The sequence below is a fragment of the Streptopelia decaocto genome, assembly GCF_964273445.1.
Source record: "Streptopelia decaocto genome assembly, chromosome: 4".
Lineage (NCBI taxonomy): Eukaryota > Metazoa > Chordata > Aves > Columbiformes > Columbidae > Streptopelia > Streptopelia decaocto.
In genome coordinates this window covers 393,612-416,447 of record NC_138658.1, presented here as the reverse complement: position 1 = coordinate 416,447, position 22,836 = coordinate 393,612, and the positions used below count along the sequence as shown (strand labels likewise).

Sequence of the window (22,836 nt, the reverse complement as noted above, 5' to 3'; positions counted from 1 at the left end):
GTTTTTTTGTTGGTTTTTCTTGCTCTGTAGTGTTCTGTTTTGTCACAGGTGGTACCGCTGTTGTGTTTGCACAAGCGGGGCTTCTGCTGCGGGAGCGCGATGCGCTGCGTGCGGGACGCGCTCTGCGCTGAGCCGGGGCTCCTGCTGCGGGAGCGCGATGTGCTGCGTGCGGGACGCGCTCTGCGCTGAGCCGGGGCTCCTGCTGCGGGAGCGCGATGCGCTGCGTGCGGGACGCGCTCTGCGCTGAGCCGTCCCTCCGCATCCCGCTGGAAACATCCATGCTGGGCACGTCCTGGGCTGCGGAGCAGGGGAGCGGGGAAGCACCGTTTGCATGTGGCGGCTGGAGAGGGAGCTATAAAAAGCCGGCCCGCGAGTGCAGACCTGACGGAAAAAGGAGGTGACTCGGCGGCTGGGGAGCGCGCCCTCAGCCCCGCGGTGTGGCGGGCCGGGCCGGTGCGGCTCCCGCGGGGACACCTGGCAAACCTCCGCGGGCCCCCTCTCGTCCCTCGCCGCCCGGGAGCCGCCGGCCGTGTCTCCCGTGGCACCGGCCCCCGGGGCACCTGCCCCGGCGGGGCGCGGGGCGGCCGGTGCCGGGCAGCGGGGCGGGGCCAGCGGGCGAGCCCGGAGCCCCAGCAGCCCCGGCCCCCGCAGGCTCCTCCTCCGCTCTCCCCGCCCCGGGGCCCCGTGACGCCGAGCGGCGGCCGAGCTCCCGGGGAGGGGAGCGGGGGCTGGGATGGGACGGGATGGGAGCGGGCGAGGGGACGTCCGAGCCTGCGGGCGGCTTTAAATGCGGGCCGGGGCGGGCGCCGCCAGCAGAGCCGCTCCTGGCTGCCGCCGCCCGGCCGTGGGGGCTGCTGGCGGGCGCTGCGCTCCCCCGGGCAGACCGGCGCCAGCGGGTAGCGAGGCAGGCAGGCGAGGGTGCGCGCATACACAGATATATAGACAGATAAACAGGTGTATATACATTGTGCGGGCGGGCAGCCATGCCCCGCACCGCCTGCTGAAGCCGCCGCGCCCAGCCCGCTGCTCCCCGGCTGCCCCACAGCCCCAGCCCGCTGCTCCCCGGCTGCCCCGCAGCCCCCGCCCGCCGCCAAGCTGGAGGAACGCCGCAAGCCCGAGCCCCGGAGGTGAGCGGGCCGGGGGGCCGGGGAGCGGGAGGGTCAGCGGGGCCCCGAGACACCTGCCCGGCCGCCCGCCGGTGCCTTCGGCTCCTTCCCGGGTGCTCTGCTGAGCATCCGCCGCGCTCTGCCCGCGTCCCGGCCGGGCCGGCGGTCGAGCCGCTCCGCCTGGCGCGGCGGCCGCGGGGTGAAGTGCCGCCAGCTTTCGCGGGGAAGTACATTTCCCGCCCCCCCGCCTCGATTTTCTTTCATACAGCTTAAAAATAGAGCTTGTCCCGATAAGCGTCCTTATCTGGTGCTTGGTGGTAACTTTAAAAACGCTTCACCGAGTTTGAAAAGTTTTTGTATGGTTTCAATTTATCTTCAGTTTAGTAAATTGTCAGCAGCACCCGGTTCGAGGAAATTCTATTTCCTCTCGAGTTGTTAATGTTCCACCTGGTAGTGGCCGCATGGGGATATTTTCCCAGCTGAGACGAGCTCCTCGCCTTTTGTGTTCCCTGTTGTGAGCTTCCTGCTCCGCGCTGCAGCCCGGAGCGAGCGTGGAAACGGGAGTTAATCAGCCTTTGTTCGCATACCGGTGTGTTTCTTCTTTTAAGACAACGTTAATAATTGATGGATTTCCCCATCGTTAGAAGCGCATCCCTGTAGTTCTCGTATTCGGGAGGCTTTCCCGGTACTGCACGGCTGAAGGAGGCGCCGGCTTTGTGCTTCCACTGGCTGCCCGAGCGCCGTTCGAGCCGCGGGCGCTCTGTGCGCGGCGGGCGCTCTGTGCGCGGCGGGCGCTCTGTGCGCGGCGGGCGCTCTGTGCGCGGCGGGCGCTCTGTGCGCGGCGGGCGCTCTGTGCGCGGCGGGCGCTCTGTGCGCGGCGGGCGCTCTGTGCGCGGCGGGCGCTCTGTGCGCGGCGGGCGCTCTGTGCGCGGCGGGCGCTCTGTGCGCGGCGGGCGCTCTGTGCGCGGCGGGCGCTCCGCGCGGCCCCGGCAGCGCGGGCAGGGGCGCGGGGCGCGGGCGGGGACGGCCCCGGGGCACGACCCGCGGAGCAGCTCCGCGGAAGAGCGGCTCACGGCACACAGGCACTCGCGCTTTTGTTTGGGGAGGTGCAGTTTGCGTCTAAAAATGTGCTCAGGCTGCTCGCTGCGTAGCGGCTGAAGCTACATAGCCGCTGGTTAGTCCCAAAATGTACATATTCTGTTTTTTTTTTTTTTTCTTTTTGAAAGGAAGAAACTTGGCTCGCAGGGTTTAAGAAAATGTGAAGAGCTGCATATTGTGTGTGGGAATAGAATTTGCTACTTAGTAATTGCAGATGTGATAGTCAGCAGAAATACGCCAGGTTCTTATTTTGGTTGATAATAAGAAGGCAATTTTTTGAGCATTGAAAGTGAGGTACAGGGATGCCCCCTGCCCCAAGAAAAACAAACCAACCTGACCCAAACCCCACGGTTAAGGCTCTGAAACCCCAGCACCTGTTTTGTGATAGACTTAATTTTGTTGTAGTACTTAGCACTCATATGCAGAATGATTAAATGTGATTGTTTGTGTCTGTGCGTGTGCTTGTTCCCATGCTTGTGTGTGTGTGAACTAACTCACTGGTAATAGTCTGTGTCCTTGTCTGTCATTCAGTGCTGAAGTGAGTGCTGAAAGACCTTTCCTAGGGACTTGGACGTCTCGGAAGAGGTTAGAGTTCGGTTTTGCAAGGCTTTGTTTGAGCTGCTGATGTTAGTCCTCAGGAACTTCACCTGCCTATGAGTGTCAGTATCCTCCGAAGGGCAAGCGTTAGTACAGTGTGCAGTGATGCTGCTCTGTGATTCCCCCTCACCCCGTCCACTGCGAGTGTGGGTAAAACCGTGCCAGTTGTGCTCCCTTCCTGCCGAGCGTGAGTTTCACGTGTAAAAGCGGTGGCTGCACTTGAGGGCAGAGGCTGCTCCAGGCTGCGTTTCCCGGGGCTCAGGGGCTCGCGGTGGCGGGTGGCCCAGGAGCCGCGGCTCGGGGCGCTGCCGCAGGCGGCTCGGGGCGCTGCCGCAGGCGGCTCGGGGCGCTGCAGTGGTGCCTCGGTGCGCTGCAGTGGTGCCTCGGTGCGCTGCAGTGGTGCCTCGGTGCGCTGCAGTGGTACCTCGGGGCGCTGCAGTGGCGCCTCGGGGCGCTGCAGTGGCGCCTCGGGGCGCTGCAGTGGCGCCTCGGGGCGCTGCCGCGGGCCGCGGGGGAGACACCTCGCAGCAGGGCCCAGCAGCTTGTTTCTGCAACTCGTAACTCTGAAGATCTTTCTTTTAAACTTGCATGCTGTCATTTTAGATCTTGAAACTTGTCTGCAGCCATAAAACACCCTCAGGTAATAGTGTTGTACGGAGGTATTCCTCACAATAAGTTGTTCAAGGGAGTTCTATAGGGGAACTTTTAAAATGGAAGCTTTCACGGCCCTACTGTCAGTGCAGGGCAAACGCTTCAGTTCCTGATGTCTTACGTTGATAAGAGAAGGCTGAACTGGTGCACAAAGCGCAGTTCAGAGAAGAATATCCCTGTGAGAAGGGAAAATCCGTAACTCCTTTTGTTTTCTGATCTGCCTTCTTACGAGAGAGGGCGCCTTGCTCGGTGCACAGTGTTCTTGCACAAGTATTCTTCAGCAGCGGCGGAGAAGCCGTTGGGTTTGTCTGAAGGATTTTTAGCAGCCACCTTGAAAGCCCATGATAAACAAGCTGTAAGGAGTTTTGGGCAAGGTTGTGAATGAAAATTGCAGTGTGGAAGGGTAAAGAGAAGACCTGTGTTTATTTTTATGCCGCTAAGTTTGCAAACAGGTTCAGGTAGCAAATGTTTTCTTGGAGATTGTGCTCAGCCAGGGAGCACCCGTCGCCAAGGCAGGTGCTGGTGAGGTACCGCTGTGTGAAAGTGCTCGTTCTTGGGTTCAGAACGGGGTGCTCCCGTGTGCCTACTGTGGTCTGTTAGTGTGCATTTACCACTCATCTGATTTTTAAAAATACCCCATTTTTTTTTCTCTTGCTGCACTGGGGAGTACGTGTCCCTATCAAAAATAGCAAAGCTTTTACTGGTTGCACTCTAATTCCTTCTAACAGGCTGAGCACACTGGAGGACTTCAGGCGGGGTTTAAAGGCGCCTCGTTGGAAACGGGGTGCGCAGGGCTGGCACTGCTGCGGGATCAGCTTGTCTCTTCCGCGGCCCTGGTAGAAGCGCCTCGCTGGCTTTGTGAGATGGCATCCTTGTCATGCTCCAGTGACCTGCCTCGCACGTATTTTCTGTGTGCATTAGACTTGGGGTTGGAACGCTTTCTTTGAGCAAATTAAAAAGGTTCTGGTAACTACTATCATGTTCTCTGGTTCTAAGTCAATTAGCTGCTTCCAGCTTCTAATCCATTTAGAGGGCTCAAAGGGAGTGCTCTTCAGCAACGCGGTAATAGCAGGTTCCAGTTCGTATTGCTGACGAGCGTGTCTCCGTGCCGTGCTACCTCGGGGAAGGAGAGCTGCTCTTTGTGCTCCTGTGAACAACAGAACCCGAGTGGGGAGGCAGATGTCTTTCTCCTCAGTGTGTTTCACTGTGTGGCTTGCAATGAAAATACAGTAATAAAATAATGGAGGTTGCGGTGAAGTCCCCCTGCCCTTCAAAGCAATGCTTCCTCCCCCTGCCCTTGAACTTTGAGTTGCCGTAGCATCTCATTTCTACTCAGTCTGCTCAGAATTGTGTGCAGTTTGTGGCAGGAATGTTTTTTATTGCTCTTGGACGGTGCTGGGGACAATTATGGCACCCATAATTGGGTGATGAAACAGTGCGTGGCTTAAGCGAAAAGCTACAGAAGAGGGGAGCTGCTTGGCTCCGTGTGCGCGGCAGCGGCCGCAGCCCCGCTGGGGCGAGCTGAGCGCCGTCCCGCTGGCCCGTGACTCAGGGTGGACCAGCGGCTCCAGGAGCGACCCGCGGCTGTCAGGTCAGAGCTTGCACGGAGATGGAGCTCGAAGATACTGTGGAGTTCACTGTTGAGCTTTGAAGATCGCTGTATGACATGAGTTATGATGAAGATACCTCCTATGAGTTGAAAGCATTTAGTAGAGGACCATGTACCTGTTGACTTGGACCAGTCTAGGTGAATGTTGCCTGGGAGCCCACCAGCCTTTTGGGGGCTGGGAGGGTGCACGTTGTCCCTTGGCTCTGCAGTGACCAATTGTTTGTCCTCTGGATTTTTAATTGCCTGATTACATTAACTGAGAAGAAGAGACAGAAGCATCTTGGAATTACTCTCTCACAATTATTTGTTTTTCAAATAAGTAACTTTCAAAGTTAACACAGTTATCATTGAGGAGAATTTGCATTAGTTTTATGGGGGGAACAGCAGAGAACTGGAGAAACCTCCATGTCGGTTCTTGGCGTGGAGCCGTGTTTGTTTTGGGAGCGCGGACCTGATGAATGATATCATGTTCCTCGCCTTGTAGACCAGGTACAGTCCATAGTGAGTGTTTTGCCCGAGTTCCAGAGGGGAAAAGCCAGAGACGGAAACAAATTGTGTTTCTTCATGAACTGGAGCAGGCCTGGCCATAACGGCTCCTTTTAGACGTGTTCCAAGGACTCTGTTATCTTCACTTCCATTAGCTCCAGAACTCTTTGCTGCTGTTTTCCTTTGCAGTGGTTCTGAACTGTGGTAGTTCTGGTCCGTTTGAGCGTTGGTGTCCGGCAGTGGGTGTTGGGGACGTGCCGGGCTATGGACACCGGGAACCGTGTCCGGAAAGCTGTGCTAAGCCGTGCTGGGAATGGTACCTGGTGTCCGGCGGTGGGTGTTGGGGACGTGCCGGGCTACGGACACCGGGAACCGTGTCCGGAAAGCCGTGCTCGCAGCTCTGGCCGTGCTGGGAATGGTACCTGGTGTCCGGCGGTGGGTGTTGGGACGTGCCGGGCTATGGGCACCGGGAACCGTGTCCGGAAAGCCGTGCTCGCAGCTCTGGCCGTGCTGGGAATGGTACCTGGTGTCCGGCAGTGGGTGCTGGGGACGTGCCGGGCTATGGGCACCGGGAACCGTGTCCGGAAAGCCGTGCTCGCAGCTCTGGCCGTGCTGGGAATGGTACCTGGTGTCCGGTGGTGGGTGCTGGGGACGTGCCGGGCTATGGGCACCGGGAACCGTGTCCGGAAAGCCGTGTTCGCAGCTCTGGCCATGCTGGGAATGTACTCTGGGGGTCTGACTTGTGCAAGGTGGCTGCTGCTGACCTGTGGGATTGGTGAAGCCGCCCAGAATCCCATGTGATCTCTCCCCAGTACAGATTGGATTTGTTTTTATTATTTTTTACTCTATTTTACAAGTTATCCTGGAGAGCTGCTCTTACATCAGAAATCCTGGTGGGTTTGCATGTGCAACTTTTTTTTCCCCCCACTTCAAACTGACTCCTCTGGTATATTGTATCTTTTTGTGCTACTGCTTTCTGACCAGAACGTGCGGATTCCTTGATTTTGATGGTTGTGCTGATGTATAATCCTGAGTCAGAGACGGTAACTGGAGTCCTGCATGGCAAGTAATTGTTTTTACTGAAGTTTTCATGGTCTGTCTACTTTGGTAAGTGCAGAAACAGAATTTGCCCATCTTTTTCAACAGTAGCAATTTGAAGAATACAGCATTTCTGCTCTCAGGTATTTTATGCTTTTACTTAGTTTTAATCAGTTACTGAAGGCTGACTGATACCAGTCTCTAATTTCAACTCTTAACCTTGAACAGAGGGTTGCAAAAGTTAACTGTTTTTATTGTACTTGTGACTATATAACGCTTCAGATACGTTGTCAACCCTTACACGTAAGTGTAAAGATCTTTCAAGGTTGCCAAATATGACTCTGTTTAGAATGAGATTGGGCAATAGTTGCTCAGTAGCTCAAGGAAAATTAGCGTTTGACTGTATTAAAGCAGCTTTGTTGCCCTGGAGTTTAATGCAAGTGTATTTCTCATATATGGGAATTGCACAGGCAAGTTTTTTTAGGTCTCATAGTTGGCAAAATCTGTGCTCATGAAGTGGGTGTCAGCCAAAGTCTCGTTGAATTTGAATCGTGTGATATCATTTCCACAAGGGACAGTCCCCGCATTCAGCGGACGGGCAGCGCAGGCAGAGAACAGTAGCTCTGTTCAGCGGCCCCGCCTCGGTGTCTTTCTAGGCAGAAACAATAATTGCCATGAAAAAATAGATGGGCGCTTGTTCTGCTGTGTGGCAGCGAAGCCTGGTTGCGAAGCCTGGTTCCAAAGCCTCAGTGGCACGGCAGGGCCGCGGGGAAGTGCCCTGCGGTAATTCCGCGTGAATTCTCTCCAGCTCGTGATCTGGTAGGCTGGTGTTTGTGAGCAATAAAAGCAGTTTGAGGAGCCGTGCCCTGGGTGAAGCGCTGAGTGGAAGCGCTGTGGAAGCGCTGTGGAAGTGGTGCCAGATCCTTGGCCATGCTGGTGACGGGTGGGCTCCAGATGCCCTGAGATGGATGGAGCTGGAGGGCAGGAAGCATCTGCGTCAGTGCGTAAAGCTCGGAAATGCGGAGCTGTGCCATCTGAGTGTGACATGGTTTACACTGCCGCTGGGTACAGCGGGCCCTGACTCTGGAACCTTTGTTACCATTCATGGGATGGTGATTTCTGTGGGGCTTTTCCTTATTCCCGCAAAGCACTGGAGCGCTGGTGACCTGCGGCCCTGAAGCGGTTGAACCATTGAGCCGTGCTGGCTGAGCCTGGTGTGAGCAGCTCCGCCGGTACGAACGGGAGAGGGTGGACTGAGATAGCACCAGTGGAGCATTGATCGAACGGGGGCCCCGGGGTGCCGGAACAAAGTCTGGATTGCAAACGCAAGCTGCTGGTGGGGTGGGGTTGGAAATCAGTTGAGGACCAGTGCAAAGTCTTCAGTGCATCTTTGATAGGGCTCGGGGTGGTGGAGAGGTGGCGTTCGGAGCCAGAGTTCACCCGCAGCCCATCAGATCACACTGCTCCTTTTGCTGGATGTCCTGAAGAGACAGGTGTTGTTAGCAGAGTGTTAAGTACAAATGCTTTCCACATCAGAGGGGGTGTGTGTCTCCGGTGTGTTACCGCCACGTACATCACCGGAATGTGCCTGGAAAGAAAAGATGGTTATTGCTTAAGAGCAGGTACATCTTCTACAGGAATGTGATATATGCAAACGTTTTCCCATAATTGTGTAAAAATGCTTTTCTCACCCAGGAAAAAATAGCATTTGGCGTTTTCTGCCTTTTTGTGAATGGTAATTAACCATTTTATATATCACAAAGCTGTGGTTGGGACTGTAGAAGGAAAGTGTCTCCCACAGCTTAGGCCCCGGTGTCACACGAGCTCCAACGCTTTCCGCGCCCCTCGGGTGGTACCTTTACACCCAGCCCTGCCCGGAGAAGTGGGTTTTCACACCTGCTGGAGTAAAGCTCGGTCCTGAATACGCTCTCATGTCAGACACAGAATGCTTTTGGTCAATTTGGTAGAAGAAAAGGTGAGTATGTGCCCTTCTTTATGTTTTGAATTTGGAAAATGCCTTCTTTGACCAGTGTATTCATCTGCCTGGTGCTAGGCTTGGCTTAACATGGATAGCTTGTCAAAGTGTAGAAAGAATTGAAGTTTTGTGAAACACTCAAACTGGAAATAGATCCATTCCAAAAGAGAGAGTGCTCTTTTACATGCTGTGCTGTGTGGATGGAAATGTAAGATCCATTTGAAGTAAATTTAGCGAAGGCTGGAGTACAGAACGACGGCCGAGTGCCCGGTGGAGTTCGGTAGGTGGCTGTGTGGCCGGGGTACGTGACTGCCGGCACAGAGGGCGGCTGTCCAAGCGCTGCGCAAGGACAGATCTGTCCCGTCCGGGGCTCTCTTTGTCCCCGCCGTGTCACGGTTCCTCCCGAAGCGCAGGTCTGCGAGTGGCTTAGGTGACGCGATGGCTCCGAGCTTGGCTGGCGGGAAGCCCTGTGCTGTGCACCAGGAGCATCCTTGCAGTAAGCCTGCTCAAAGCCCGGCCCGTGGCTTCTGCTGGTGAACTCGCTTGTACGGCTGGCCTGGCTGGTGTCCAGTGGCGAGAAGGAAAAGCTGGCTCTGCTGGGCTTTGTGGTACGTCTTGAGTTTTCCATCGTAGAGGAGCTGCGAAGCTCATCCTGCGCGCCTGCCCGCGTGGGAGCGGAGAGCAGGCCGGGGCGCGGGCTGAGCTGCTCGCCCTGGGCTCCAGGAGAGTATCGCGACCATCGTGCGGTGGGTTAACCGGGACAGGCACTCGGACCGAGGAATTCAACAGTGAAACGGCAGGAATTACTGCAAAAGGGAGAACTCCGTAGTTTGTCCGTTCTGTTTGGATCGCCCATCTTTCCTCTTTGCCAGAAAAGAAATGTATAATTTCTGTTGAAAGACAATGTGCTGCGGAACAGCTCCATGGAGATCCCAGCTGTATCTTACAGTGTCAGAATCCTCTCCAGACGCTGAATAAAGGGTGATCATGGCTCCAGCTTTTAAAATAATTACTGAAATTAAAGATCAAGCTTAGAAGAGCCCAGAGCCAATGCAGTTCAGTGAACATTAGGTATACAACTTAATTTATTAAAAAGCCTTGCAAAACCCACTTACGTTCATTGTGCTCAAAATATATCTCATGGCAAGTAACCTGAATGTCCCCCGAAGCTTCAGCGGCACAGAAATGTGGGAGCGCTTGAGGTTTCTGTGAACTCCGAAAGTTTCTGTAGGTATTTTTCTATAAATCAAGCTATCTTTCTTGAACCTGTTTCTGCCTTTTTAATTCTAAATGATGAATAAGACACCTTTGCGTTAAGTATTCCTCATACCGTAATGCTTAGTGTTACAAACAGCTCAGTGTTTCCTGGGGAGGCTTGAGTCGTAGCTCACTGAAGGTAACCACTGTTCTTCACGTCAGGTCACGACACTTCGGGATATGACCCTTAATGTGAAATTCTCAGTAATGTCTGTGAAGTCTTGAGCTGCGCTATCAGCCCAGCTTCTCTGGCTCTGTTCCCGGACCACTCGTTCTACTGAGTAATAAAAAAATGCAAGATAATGGGTGCAGATAACCGGGGTTTGATATTCCTGTAGACTCTTTTCCTTGTACCTTTAAGCAGCCCTGTTGCAATGAGGTGCTGGGCACAAAGCAGTTCTTTGTTCGCAGGTGTCTCTGAGAAACGTGTGATGGCAGGAGGGTTTGCCAGGGGGGTTCAGTGACCGGCGCTGCGCTTAACCAGGTGCCTGCTGCTCACGGGCAGGCGTCTGGGACCAGGTCACAGGCACTGCCTTTATCTCCTTTGCTTATTGCCAAAAGAACAAAAGAGAGTTTTGTATCCGAATTCTGTTGAAGGTTAGCTGGAGCGGGGCACGGGTGCACCCTCTATGGGTTGGAGGTTTCTAGGCGAAGACGGCCGGTGAGGTTTGCGCGCAGACTGCTCTAGGCACGGGGCGTTCCTGTCGAGCCGGGATGGATCGGAACCTCGGACAGGCCAGGTCATCCAGGCTGCTCAACTCTCTCATCTCTGACGTCTCACTCTCCTTTTTTTATCAGGAGGCCAGTAAACCATTTTGTTGGATTTGCCAGCCTGAAAAAGAGTATAAAAGTCACTTTAGCCTTCCGTATTTCTATGAGTACATGTTAGCAAAGCAAAAAGTTTTTGGTCCTGGTTTAAAAAGCTGTTTCCCTGACGTTTCTTCCCAAAGAACGTCTGCCTTCGGGTTTTTAAGCAGCTGCATGTGAAAAAGAGGACGAAAGCAGAACAGCAGGTGATCGAGATGAACAAGTGAGCCTGGCCCGTTATGCTTTAGACCAGATCGTGTCATCCAGTCCGGGCCTGTTAACCTGTGTAGGCTGAGTCTGGAACACCGCACACTAATACCAATGCTCTGCTTAAAATCAACCTACATGTGCATCACGTGGAGTGTGTTCACATTAATTTTGGCTCCTTGATACGGTCCTGAGTTTATGGTTGATAAAGCAGAAGTAGAAACTCTTACCTTCTCTTCCTGAACTCTGTAAAGTAAGAGAATGAGGGAACCATGAAATATTTTTGCCTGTCGTGCTCGTGGTGCAGTGCCAGGGCTCGAACGCTTTATCCAGGGGCTGTTTGGCAGGGGCCTGGGAAGCGTGTCCAGGAGAGCGCGGGGGCTCGTGTGCGGGGCTGGTCCCGCGGTGCCGCTGCGGGCAGACGGGCCGGGCGCCGGCACGCGAGGGAGCTCGTCCTGGTGCAAGTCTGGAGCGCGGTACGGGTGCTACGGGGTCAGAGGAGCCGAGTCGCCTTTCTTTGCTAAAGGAACATTCAAATGCACTCATTTTTTAGGCTGTCTCTATCTAGAAGAAAAACTGTTTTCGAAGTCCGTTCCTAGAGCAGATGAGGTTTTTCAGACAACATCTGAAAGAAGTACCTGTGCTATAGTAATATTGTCTTTTCCAGAAACCTGCTTGGTCTTCTGGACAAGCTGATTGGTCGTGACACCAGTTTTCAGGCTACCATGGAGGACCCAGGACCTCTGCGGCAGTGCTGCTGGTGGGCATGGCCGCGCGGCTGCCGCTCGGCATGGCCAGGCTGCTGCCGGTGGGCATGGCCAGGCTGCTGCCGGTGGGCATGGCCGCGCGGCTGCCAGTGGGCATGGCCAGGCTGCTGCCGGTGGGCATGGCCAGGCTGCTGCCGGTGGGCATGGCCGCGCGGCTGCTGCTCGGCATGGCCAGGCTGCTGCCGGTGGGCATGGCCGCGCGGCTGCCGGTGGGCATGGCCAGGCTGCTGCCGGTGGGCATGGCCGCGCGGCTGCCAGGCTTTGCCGTGGCAGTGGGTCACCATAAAGGAGCTCGTAAGAAGCCAGAAACTGCTTTTCAGCTGTGGTTATGGTTTTGTTCTCAGTCTTGTTTTGGGCTCATTATGAGTAAGTCTGTTTGGGCTGCCCTTGGATGGATGTTGTCTAGAGGACAGTCTTGTTAAAACTTGGGAGCTGCCTGCTCAGCAGTTGAGTTATGTGCTTTTGGCTGTGGTTGGAAGATACAGTAAATTCAGCTTTAGGGCACTTAGAACCAAATTAAGAGCGTGACTTTCCCATGAAGCAAAACGCCAATCCAGTAGCAAACTGATGGTGCTGGTGAAGTGAGTTGAACATTTCTAAATGGGTTGACCTTATGCAGGATCACGCGTTGTCTGCTTATACCAATCTGCTTTTATGCTGTGTCATGTTCCTTCTGTGGAAGTTGGTGTCCTGGTGGCAAAATAACCCATATCGCTTTGTTCAGTGACTAATGCAGCATAACCACAGCAAATCAGGTGTCCCTGCGCGGTCTGGGCCAGACTTTTATTAATGGCTAATTGATAGGCTACAGGTCCGAGTTTAAAGATCACGGGCTTGGTCTGCTGTGCGCTGGTCCCTGTGTAGAAGTCAAGGCAGTGGACGGGTCACTGCGATGTGTCGCTCTCATGGCTCTATCAGCCGAGCTCTGCTGTGACGCAGGTAGTCGTGACACACCGTAATCCCTGGACTGTCTTTTGTCCCAATGGCCCTTGGTACCCCATGACTGTGACTTTCTTTGTCTGATAATATTGGCAAAAGCGCGTAGGTACCTGCCCATCTGATACCACGACATCAAATCTTGAGTTGTAGAAAGGTTTCTCTGCGTGTAAGCGTAATTCTGATTAGCGATAGCTGGGAATCGATCACGCCTGGTTCTGTCCCAACAGCCTGAAGAAGGCAGCTCCCAGAAGGCACCATACGGGGTGCTTTGAAAGATGGACCTGCCTTGAGGCTGGGTCCATCTTTGCAAAGTGCCCCTAGACTGCTGTCCTTGAGCGGGGTCGTGCATCTGCTGTGGCGGCGCACAGAGGAGTTGTCGCTCGCAGTCCCGCTTCTGCCGAGCGATCTGGCGGGTGTCGTTGGGAGGGACCCGGCTCCTCGGGGTGCTGGGCTCGGGTGCTCGGCGCCCTGCAGAGGCGCTGCGGCTGACCTCAGGGAGGGAGGACATCCTTCTGTGTTTCAGTTCATTCTCAGATGGCTTTAAAATAACTTTGGTTTGCATTGCGCTCTGCTCTTCTTTCTGGAAATACTGTTTCTTCATCTTCAGTACACTTGCATCGGTTTGTGTTTCTGTGTGGGCTTTTTTTCCCTTGTTCGGTTTTGTCTTTTTTCCACCCCATTGCAGTTGGTGAAGGCAAACAGGGCACTTAGGTTGAAAATTGGCTGTTTGCTTTTCTGGCTATCAGGTCTGCATTAGTTCTGATTGACTGTTATTAAATTAGCATTTTATGCGTGCACTGGGAGCGCTGCCAGTGCCCTTCTCCAGCAGCAGTTCTGCCTCATCCCCGGGGCACAGGCGCTATAACGTTTCTGAACAGGCGCTCGGGGCCGCTCGAGCGCGGGTGAGGTTACCCGGGGCGCTCCCGCCTCTGGCAGCCGCTGGTTTGCTTTGCCAGGCTCGTTTGGGGAGAGGTTTTCATTCCTCCACCTGGGTTATGTGTGCGCGCTGGTGTTTGGATTTGGTGACACTGCCGCTGTCTGTTCTACAGCTGCGAGCTCTGAGCACACTCCTTTTGATGTGCTCTCTGATGTTTTCACGTCCCTTCTTTTGATTAACTTGTCTAACTTGTAGAAATGACATAATCTAACTGGGACTTTTATCTAGTGACAGTTAAAAGTTTTCAGAGATTGACGCCCCCTCTTTTTTGTTTTTCTTTCGCAAGGCCTCTGCTCTTTAGCCCTCAAGCACACCCCGGCGCGGTGCGGTTCCTCGCCGCGCGCTCTGCAGGCTCGCCCGTCGCTGCAGCGCACGCGGCTCCCGGCGATGGGCGCGCTCCGAGCTCCGTGCGGCTCCGGTTTGCCGCATGGCTCTGTATAAGGTTGAGAGTTGAAGCAGATTACTGACATCATCCTTGTTAAAAATATCCTTTCTGCTCTATCCTTTCTGAAACCGGCAGATCACGAAACCGCTTATCACTTCAGAACGCCGAGAGTTGGATCAGAAATGCTGTGACCGCACTCCGTGAAGTGCTGAAAGTGCATCAGCTCCCTTGGCTGCTTCAGACGTGGCCAAGACGTTTTGTCCAGCCCGGCTTTGGGCCTGGCGGGGCCAAGCTCTGCCAGCTGCGCTTTGTGCTGCACCACCGCCTGTGGGTCGGGCCCGGCAGGGCGGTCGTGGCGCTGCTCCAGAGGTTTGTGCTGCTTCTAGAATGACTTGGGGAGGTCATGGGGAGGAAAACGTGCAGTTCTAGGAGCTGTGGATTTGACAGTATGAAGCCTGAAGGCAGGGAAAGAGCTCCAGGCTATAATTGCAGAAGTGAAATGATGTTGTAGACTGGTCTGGTGCATTTAGTGTACGGGGGGTTACTGTGATGGAGAAGAGACTTCCCCCAAAACAGTCCCACGGGAGGAGGAGCGCAGGAGCTGCTCGCTGGGCAGCGGGGTTGAAAGGGCTTGGTTGTTAAAACCAGGTCTGGGTTTAATGGTGGCGCTGGCTGTGCTGCCCCACCCCGCATTGTACACACCTGCCTGTTCTCGTGCTACATGGGAACAGGACTTAAACCCAGGAACTGCCGTTTCACATCACCTTTTGCTTTGAAAAGGCAGCCGGGTAGGGCCCAGACCCGCCTTGACATCCTCGTCTATAGGTAGGAAACACTGTGTCGGGTCCGTTCGATCCATACTCTGTGAGGGCAATATTCAGCAGATGCTGGAAAGGTTTCCTGTAGCTGCTGTTGCATTGTCTAGGTTTATGTATCTGTGTATATTTATACGTAAGCGTGTGCAGATCCCTTCTCTATTTGATATTTTTACAGTCTGCACCCATTTTAAAGTTGTGTGCTGAGCTGATGTAAAATAGATGCTTGTAATATTGTGGGTGGTGCTCAGTCCTTGGTACCTGATCTTAGGACACAATGCGTTTAGGCACAGGTTTCTTTAGGAGAGCTCTTACATGAGGCTTGAACAAAGAGCAGCTGCTTTATAAAACGAGGTGGTTTTTCAATGGACGTGGGTTTGGCTGCAGAGCACGGGTGCTCACGTGGAGCAGCGCTCTGGAGCAGTTTCCCCCAAGGCTTGCGCAGCCTCGAGTCGTGCACTCTCTTATACCTCCGTTGCACGCTGCCTCCTTTTCCAGCGAGGCAGAGCTGGCGGGCGCTGGCCCCGCTGGCCCCGCGCTCGGCGCGCTGCCCTCCCGCCACCCTCCCCTTCGGAGCCGCTGCGAAGAACTTGCCAGCCCTGGTTTTCCAAGCAGATGATCTGAAGCAGGTGGGGAGCTTTAAAAACCTCCTTGTGCCAAAATTGATCTCTGTTCTTGTTTTCTATTAGTATGCAAAACTGAAAAAAATATTTAGGGATAGGCAATTGCATGTGCAAAAACGTATTTGAGTTAAAAGTTGCCTGTAAGGCATGAAACTACAGCAAAAATATTGCAGGATGTGACATTGTCATGTTTATAAACGGCAAAAAAAACCCAGATCCTGCAGGCTGTTTCGAAATAATTATTTTTAGGAAAAATCCGCTACTGCTTGTGGGTTGAAAGCCTGACAGCATTCTGCCCCTAGAGAACACTTTGTGATGTGTATTTCATGCTCTGCGGAAGCGGCTGGTTGGTGTCAGCCTGGGACAGGTTTGTTCGTAACGTTTGCAGTGAGGAGTCTGTTCTTCCCGCGGGGCCGGCCGTGGAGCTCCCGGCTGAGCGCGATCCTGGGCTCCTCGTCCTGGGCTCCGCAGCCGCGGTGACGCAGCCAGGCAGGAGGGAGCCGGCCCAGCGCCGCGGGGAGCGCGGCTCCGGCTGGCTCTGCGCAGCTCCCCGCTCCGCGGCCCAATGGAAACAGCCGCGCACCTGACTTGTGTCATTTTATGGTAGGTCATCTAAGCATAAGAAAACAGTGGCTTCTGTTGCTCCACCTGTCCCAGGTCCAGTGCCAGTCTCCTCCTTGTCCCTCCTGACAGCTCCCTCTGTTGTGACGATGTTGCTTTCTTGTTTGTGCCTATGAAAGGACTTTTCTTGCCGACACTGCGAGAGCTAAACGGGCCAACCTCTCCACTTTGTAAAGCCCAGATTCTTTGTGAACCAAAGAGAAGCTGCTTCTATTTCATTTACTCCTTTTTTTTTTTTTTTAGGAGTAGTTATTTAATTTCTGAAATGTATCCAAGTTAGAGAGTTCTTCTGAAGTTGTCGGACATCTAAATTGAAATCTAAACGATATAACTTACTTTGTGAAAATGAATGTGACCGAGTGTGAGGGTGGTTTCTGCAGAGCGCTCTCGGGGGCTTCACCTGTGAGCCGATACTGAGTCCTGTGTTCCAGACAGCGAGAGCTTCTGACAACAACATTCAGTCAACAACTGGACTCGTGTTCAAATCCTCTAATGGGGCTTAATTCCAGTCCCTGAGAACCTCTCTAGAGTTGAATATTTCACATGACAGTGGGGTAACTTCACTGAGAATTTATTAAAAAACAAGACCTATGTAAGTTGCCCCCCAGCTTTAAAAAATGTCTCATTAATACTAACCCTGCTTTTTGTAATGCAAATAGCAGGCACAGCGTTACGGACGCGTGGGCTGCATTTTCCTGAGCGAAACCCACGTAACTGGGCCATTCCAGGCAAACAGCCCGTATTGAGCGTGGTACACCTGACGCTGCCCCATGGACCAGAGGTACCCGGGGCCTTGTTCTGTGCTTTCTCTAGGTCTTCATAACCTGCTGACAGGGCAGATAGCGAATCGAATGAGCGGGCGGCACTGTGAAGGTGTGGAAAACGCCGTCTGAAATCACGGTGCGGAGGCAGCCTCGCAGAAATGCGGTTTCTGAGGGACAACGAGGCACTGAGTGGAGAATATGTCTATTTAAATGCTTTATTCTCACGAACATACTGAGCATGAGGGTGGTTTTAAGAGAGGTGGAAAAGCGGCACGCTCCGTGGAAAGCGGCCTCGCAGCTGTTTGGAGGAGCGTGTTCCCTGCCGCGGTGCAGGGTGGGCACGGCTGCAGCTGCGCGGCGGCCCCGCACGGCGCTTGGCCCGGGCTGTGTGCTGCGGAAAGCTCGCTGCGCTGGCCAGGCGTGTCCCAACGCTGACCTGGGTGGGCTTCCCCTAGGGACCTCGAGGCGGGAAGCCAGGGAGCGTGGCCTCCGTGATTTACGTGGGCTGTTGAGGGGCACACGTGCCCCGTGTTCTGCTCTTCCTTTCTCCGAAGCCCCTTTAACAAGCGTCAGGTAACGAAAGGCTTATGTCGCCATCACGCTTGAGAGGCACGAGAACCTTGGAGCTGTCACACACCCTTTGAAAAGGCGAGTAATCCAGAACGTGCGGTTGCTTGCACGTTGGTAGTAAGATGGTAAACTTGCAAAGCTTCCTCCTTTTTGCACTGGAGCACGCACGAATGATCTGGAACCGTGTCGCGTGCGTCGTGGTCCAACACGTGCTGGCGTGTCCTAGGGAACTAGAAAACGAGTCAGGGCTGCAAAAAGCAAAGCACAGCCCAAAGAAATGGTCAGCGCTCCAGCCTTTTCCCCCGGGCCCCGCACTGTCAGAGAGAAGGCGCTTCTGCAGCTGGCGTGCGTTCACAGGTTGTAGTCCGGTATTTTCCGTCGGTGTCTCTCGGTCCTGCCCAGCAGATGGCCGGCGTTGCTCTGGAGGGGGGAAACCGTGTTCTCCGTCCAGACACGAGTGCTGGGAGGGCAGAGCTGCGCTGGGGCTTCCCGCGTCGCGCCGCCCGGCTCGCTGTGCGCAGCAGCCACCTGGGGATCGCTGCCCTGGCCAGAGTCGTTTCAAAAACCAGGTTTATGCTTGGATGTGAAAACATTGTCATGCCAGTTATTCCTGCAGAAAGCAGAGGCTTCTGTCCTTCTCTGCTCCTGGTGACTGCGCAGTTTTGCTGAGAAAGCACGTAAGAAAATGCTGTTTTAGAGCTGACAGGAGGAAACGCATCCAAGATAAATTTGGCAATGTGTTCTAAAAGTGCATCAACCAGACCGTGCTGAGTATAGTCAGAAGCTCATTTTTCTGTGTGATAGAGCCCATATGCAATTGTGTGGGAAAAACAAGATGCGTGAAGCCTGCAAAGAGGAAATGGTCATATTAGGACTGCAGCGGCTGCTCCCCGAAGCTGCTGACACCCTCTGTACCCTGGGTATTGCAGAAGGGTTGCTCTTCAGACTTGGCTTTCACATGGGCTGTGCATTATGCTGTCCGTTTCAGTTACAGAGCTGGCTCCGGTTTGCGTGTGTTTGGGGTTTTTTTGTTTTTTTATTCTTTGTTCAGTCCAGAGTTTGGAGTTTCTTCCTGATTGCAAAAGGCGTTTGAAATGGGCAGAATCGTAAAGGCTTATCAGCAGGTAATAGCTCTTGCTTCTCACTCCCCAGCTCTGTTATGTGTTTATTCACTTGAGCAAGTTGTATCTCTGTGCAACAGCTCGCGTTGCCACATGAGCCATTCTGCTTTATTTATGCCAAACACTGCTTTCGCTCTTCTCCTGCCATAAATGACGGAGCTATAAAAAGCGCTGGTGTCGACGCTGTCGGCGGGAGCCCCGGGAGGTGGCAGCACTCGGTCTGCCCGCCGCCCTGCCGCAGGCCCTGGGCCCGGACAGCCACCCGCGGTGCCGGCTGCTGCGCTCCGCTTAGGGACGGCGCTGCGCCCCGCTTAGGGACGGCGCTGCGCTCTGCTGCGTCCCGCTTAGGGACGGCGCTGCGCCCCGCTTAGGGACGGCGCTGCGCTCTGCTGCGTCCGCTTAGGGACGGCGCTACGCCCCGCTTAGGGATGGCGCTGCGCTCTGCTGTGTCCGCTTAGGGATGGCGCTGCGCTCTGCTGCGCCCCGCTTAGGGACGACGCTGCGCCCCGCTTAGGGACGACGCTGCGCCCCGCTTAGGGACGGCGCTGCGCCCCGCTTAGGGACGGCGCTGCGCTCTGCTGCGCCCCGCTTTGGGACGGCGCTGCGCCCCGCTTTGGGACGGCGCTGCGCCCCGCTTTGGGACGGCGCTGCGCTCTGCTGCGCTCTGCTTAGGGACGGCGCTGCGCTCCGCTTAGGGACGGCGCTGCGCTCTGCTGCGCTCCGCTTAGGGACGGTGCTGCGCTCCGCTTAGGGACGACGCTGCGCTCCGCTTTGGGACGGCGCTGCGCTCTGCTGCGCCCCGCTTAGGGACGACGCTGCGCTCCGCTTAGGGACGGCGCTGCGCTCTGCTGCGCTCCGCTTAGGGACGGCGCTGCACTCCGCTTAGGGACGACGCTGCGCCCCGCTTAGGGACGGCGCTGCGCCCCGCTTAGGGACGGCGCTGCGCTCCGCTTAGGGACGGCGCTGCGCTCTGCTGCGCCCCGCTTCGGGACGACGCTGCGCTCCGCTTAGGGACGGCGCTGCGCTCTGCTGCGCCCCGCTTAGGGACGACGCTGCGCTCCGCTTAGGGACGGCGCTGCGCTCTGCTGCGCTCCGCTTAGGGACGGCGCTGCACTCCGCTTAGGGACGACGCTGCGCCCCGCTTAGGGACGGCGCTGCGCCCCGCTTAGGGACGGCGCTGCGCTCTGCTGCGCCCCGCTTCGGGACGACGCTGCGCCCCGCTTAGGGACGGCGCTGCGCTCTGCTGCGCCCCGCTTTGGGACGGCGCTGCGCCCCGCTTTGGGACGGCGCTGCGCTCTGCTGCGCTCTGCTTAGGGACGGCGCTGCGCTCCGCTTAGGGACGGCGCTGCGCTCTGCTGCGCTCCGCTTAGGGACGGTGCTGCGCTCCGCTTAGGGACGACGCTGCGCTCCGCTTTGGGACGGCGCTGCGCTCTGCTGCGCCCCGCTTAGGGACGACGCTGCGCTCCGCTTAGGGACGGCGCTGCGCTCTGCTGCGCTCCGCTTCGGGACGGCGCTGCGCTCCGCTTCGGGACGGCGCCGCGCTCCACTTAGGTACGGTGCCGCGCTCCGCCGCGCTCCGCTTCGGGACGGCGCTGCGCTCCGCTTCGGGACGGCGCTGCAGCGAGGACCCTGAAGGAGGAACTTAAAACGCGAGGAGCGAGACAGACCCTCAGACCAGCGTAGCGAGGGAGAAAGAGACAAGGAGATTAAGTTGGTTTTGTGTGGTGTTTTGCTTTGTTTAGTTTTTGTAACCTACCACAAATAATTTGGTCCCGAATCACAGCAGTTTCCTTCGGAAACTAAATGAGGTTTGTTCTGCCAATGTTCATAAATGCTGTTCCCTCAAAAGTTATCCAGAGCTGAGGGGCAGATCTGCTTTCTTATTTATTAGCTTGTGCTCTGCTTGTTCCGGAATAGCTGGATAATAGACTTTTCATCTTCTTTCCTGCTTTGTGCTAATTAATTTCCTTCACTTTTGCCCACCTCATAGGGTTTTTCTCTCAGCTGTGCAGTCTGTGACCCGTTAGTGTTATCGGGTCGTGCTGTCGAGCGGCGGCAGTGCTGTGTGAGCCATCTGCGGCCGGCGCTGGGTCCCGTGCTGCGGTGGGTCGGCCACGTGTGGCTCCCGTTAAAATCCCATTGACACCTACTGTCACTCCTGCAAATGCTGGGTAGAGATCTAATTGTCTACCCGGGGAGGCCAATTACCCAGGCAGCTCTTATTTTTCACTTATGTTCAGTCGGGGTACATGACTTGCTCAGATCTGGACCCTGAAAATAGAAACTCTATTTTTTTAATTGTTTTTTTAGGTTTGTTTCTAAAAGCTTGCAGAATAGCAGTAATGAGGATGTGGGTCTAGGTAAAAAGTGTCTCAGTGTCTTAAGCTTTTGCATCGCTCGAAGGAGCTAGTGAAACAAGCTTAAACTAAGTCACATTTTTGTTCAGAGGCCTTGAAAACATTTCGGCCCTCTCACACGTGTGCCCAGCGTGTGCCTTTCTCCTTTTCTCGCTGCGGTGCTTCACCGACAGCACTGTGCCAGTTTTCCCCTGAAGACCTAAGTGAAGATTTCCCTGTTGCTTCTTGTGATTTATTATTTTGCTTTTAATTTCTACAACTCACATTTCATGTTATTTGAAAAATCGCAGGGGGCTGAAATATTTGCCCTGTGCAAAATTCATAAAGGATGTTTCTTGCTCGATTTTGGCCCCAAGAAATCCTGCAGTAATCTGAGAAGGGCAGAAAAGCCCAAGTCAAGGGAGGTGGCGCTTGGGAGTCTAATCACTAACTCCTGCGGATTAGAGCGGGGCGCCGTGCCAAGGCCACCAGAGCTCTATTCCTGGCCCTCTAAACCCTGCAGCTCCTTCGGATCCGCTCTGCGCACATTTCGGGGAAAGCGTCAGCCTTGCGGTGTGTCGTAAGCGGTTTCCCGACCCTCTGCGCTGGGAAGCGCAGCTCTTCAGTGTGATAACCTGGTCCAAGGGAGCCAAGTGCCCTTAGTATAACAGGCAAAAGGCTTGACAGAGCTGTAAATGGAACGTTACTGCGATTTTTGCCTCGCGCGGCTTGGCTAAGTGTGTGCTGGAAGCGTGGGGTCCCGCAGCGCGGCGCTGCTGTGGGTGCTGGGCGGCGCAGGGGCAGCTGTGGCTGGGGCTGCGGAGGGCGCTGCGGCGCGGGGTGCAGGGTGCGCTGGGCTCTGGAGGGTGCCGGCAGCACCCAGCTCCCGTCTGACGGTCGGGGCTCCCGCAGTGGGCAGTTTGAGCAAAGGTTTTCCGGGGTGGGTGGCACCCGGTGGATTTTCAGCACCGCGTTCCTCGCAGGCAGTGGAAGTTGCATCTGCCACAAAGCAGGTGCTTGTGCAGGAGCTGTGGGCTGCACAGCTGTGGTTGCACACGTGCAGGTGTGCTGAGGGGCCCGAATGTGCTGGTGCGCAGGGAACAGAGGCAAATGCCAGGGCATGTCGTGTGCGAAACTGTAAGGACAGACTTGACGGAGTAATGAAACGCGTGCGGTTTGTGTTTGGTCTGGAAATCCAGCCCCATCTGTTCCAGATGTTTTTAGTTGTGCTCGTAGCAAGCAGCTACTGTGCTGCTTTGGGGGGAATAAAAAGAATTAAAAACTGGGGTGTGCCTTCACGACGATGGCAAACAGGCAGGAGCAGCCGTGAAGTACATTCCCTTTTGTTGCCTTAGAGCAGATGCATAAATAGCCTTGAATAATTTAATGAAGAACTTGTGCTTTCGGGGAAGGCTCCCGTGTGCATGGCTGAGTACTGGCTTTGTGAGCTTTGCTGGCAGAAGTATCACACGTTACCCGCTCACACAGGGCAGCGGCTGCTTGTCCAATGGTACCGTCCGTAAGGCTCGAGTCCGTTCTTCACACGGTCGGTCTCCAGGTCCCCTGCAGACAGCGTGGGCAGGACCAGCCTGCGTGAAGGAGAGGTGGCTGGGTTGGAAATGTCTGAGCTGGACCTAACTTAGTCAGGAGCTTACACTCATGGGTTTCTTCTGGGTGTGGAGCTGTAGTGTTTGCTGCCTTCCAACAGTCCAAATGAAAAACATTTATTTCTGTATGGTGAGTTAGTGGTTGTGAATGTGACCTGGTTTTGCTTTGTTCTTTCTTATCTGAAGTATCTCAGACTCATTCATGGGAGCTGAGCTGCGGACGGGGAGCCAAGGATGGGCCGGTGGCGTGTCAGCGGAGGAGAGCTCGGCCAGGGCGGGAGCGCGGTTACTGCTGTGAGCAAGTGAGGGCTCTGGTACCTGCTTTTGTGGCCAAATCCTTCTTTGTGTTGGGCTGTGTTTGTCCCTGTTCCATCTGGGGAACGTAAGGAAAAGGTATCGGGTTTTGCTCATTACCCGCACTTGCCTGCAACAAGCAGCAAATGTGAGCTTAGCCTCTAAGCGATACGAAAGATTATTTAATACAGCTAGATTTTTTTCTCTGTTATTTTACTAATTTTGT

The 22,836-nt window shown here is 55.0% G+C and overlaps 1 protein-coding gene across 7 annotated transcripts in view; it reads left to right on the top strand.

The window, feature by feature from the left end:
* The first annotated feature begins 1,015 nt into the window (after nucleotides 1–1,015).
* The window catches only part of SLC4A4 (solute carrier family 4 member 4), a 182,786-nt gene continuing 160,965 nt past the window's right edge, over nucleotides 1,016–22,836 (top strand). For all 7 annotated transcript variants that reach the window (XR_014184009.1, XR_014184010.1, XR_014184011.1 and 4 more), the window contains exon 1: nucleotides 1,016–1,127. The gene's annotated coding sequence lies outside the window, so the exon portion shown is untranslated. The remainder of the gene's footprint in view (nucleotides 1,128–22,836) is intronic.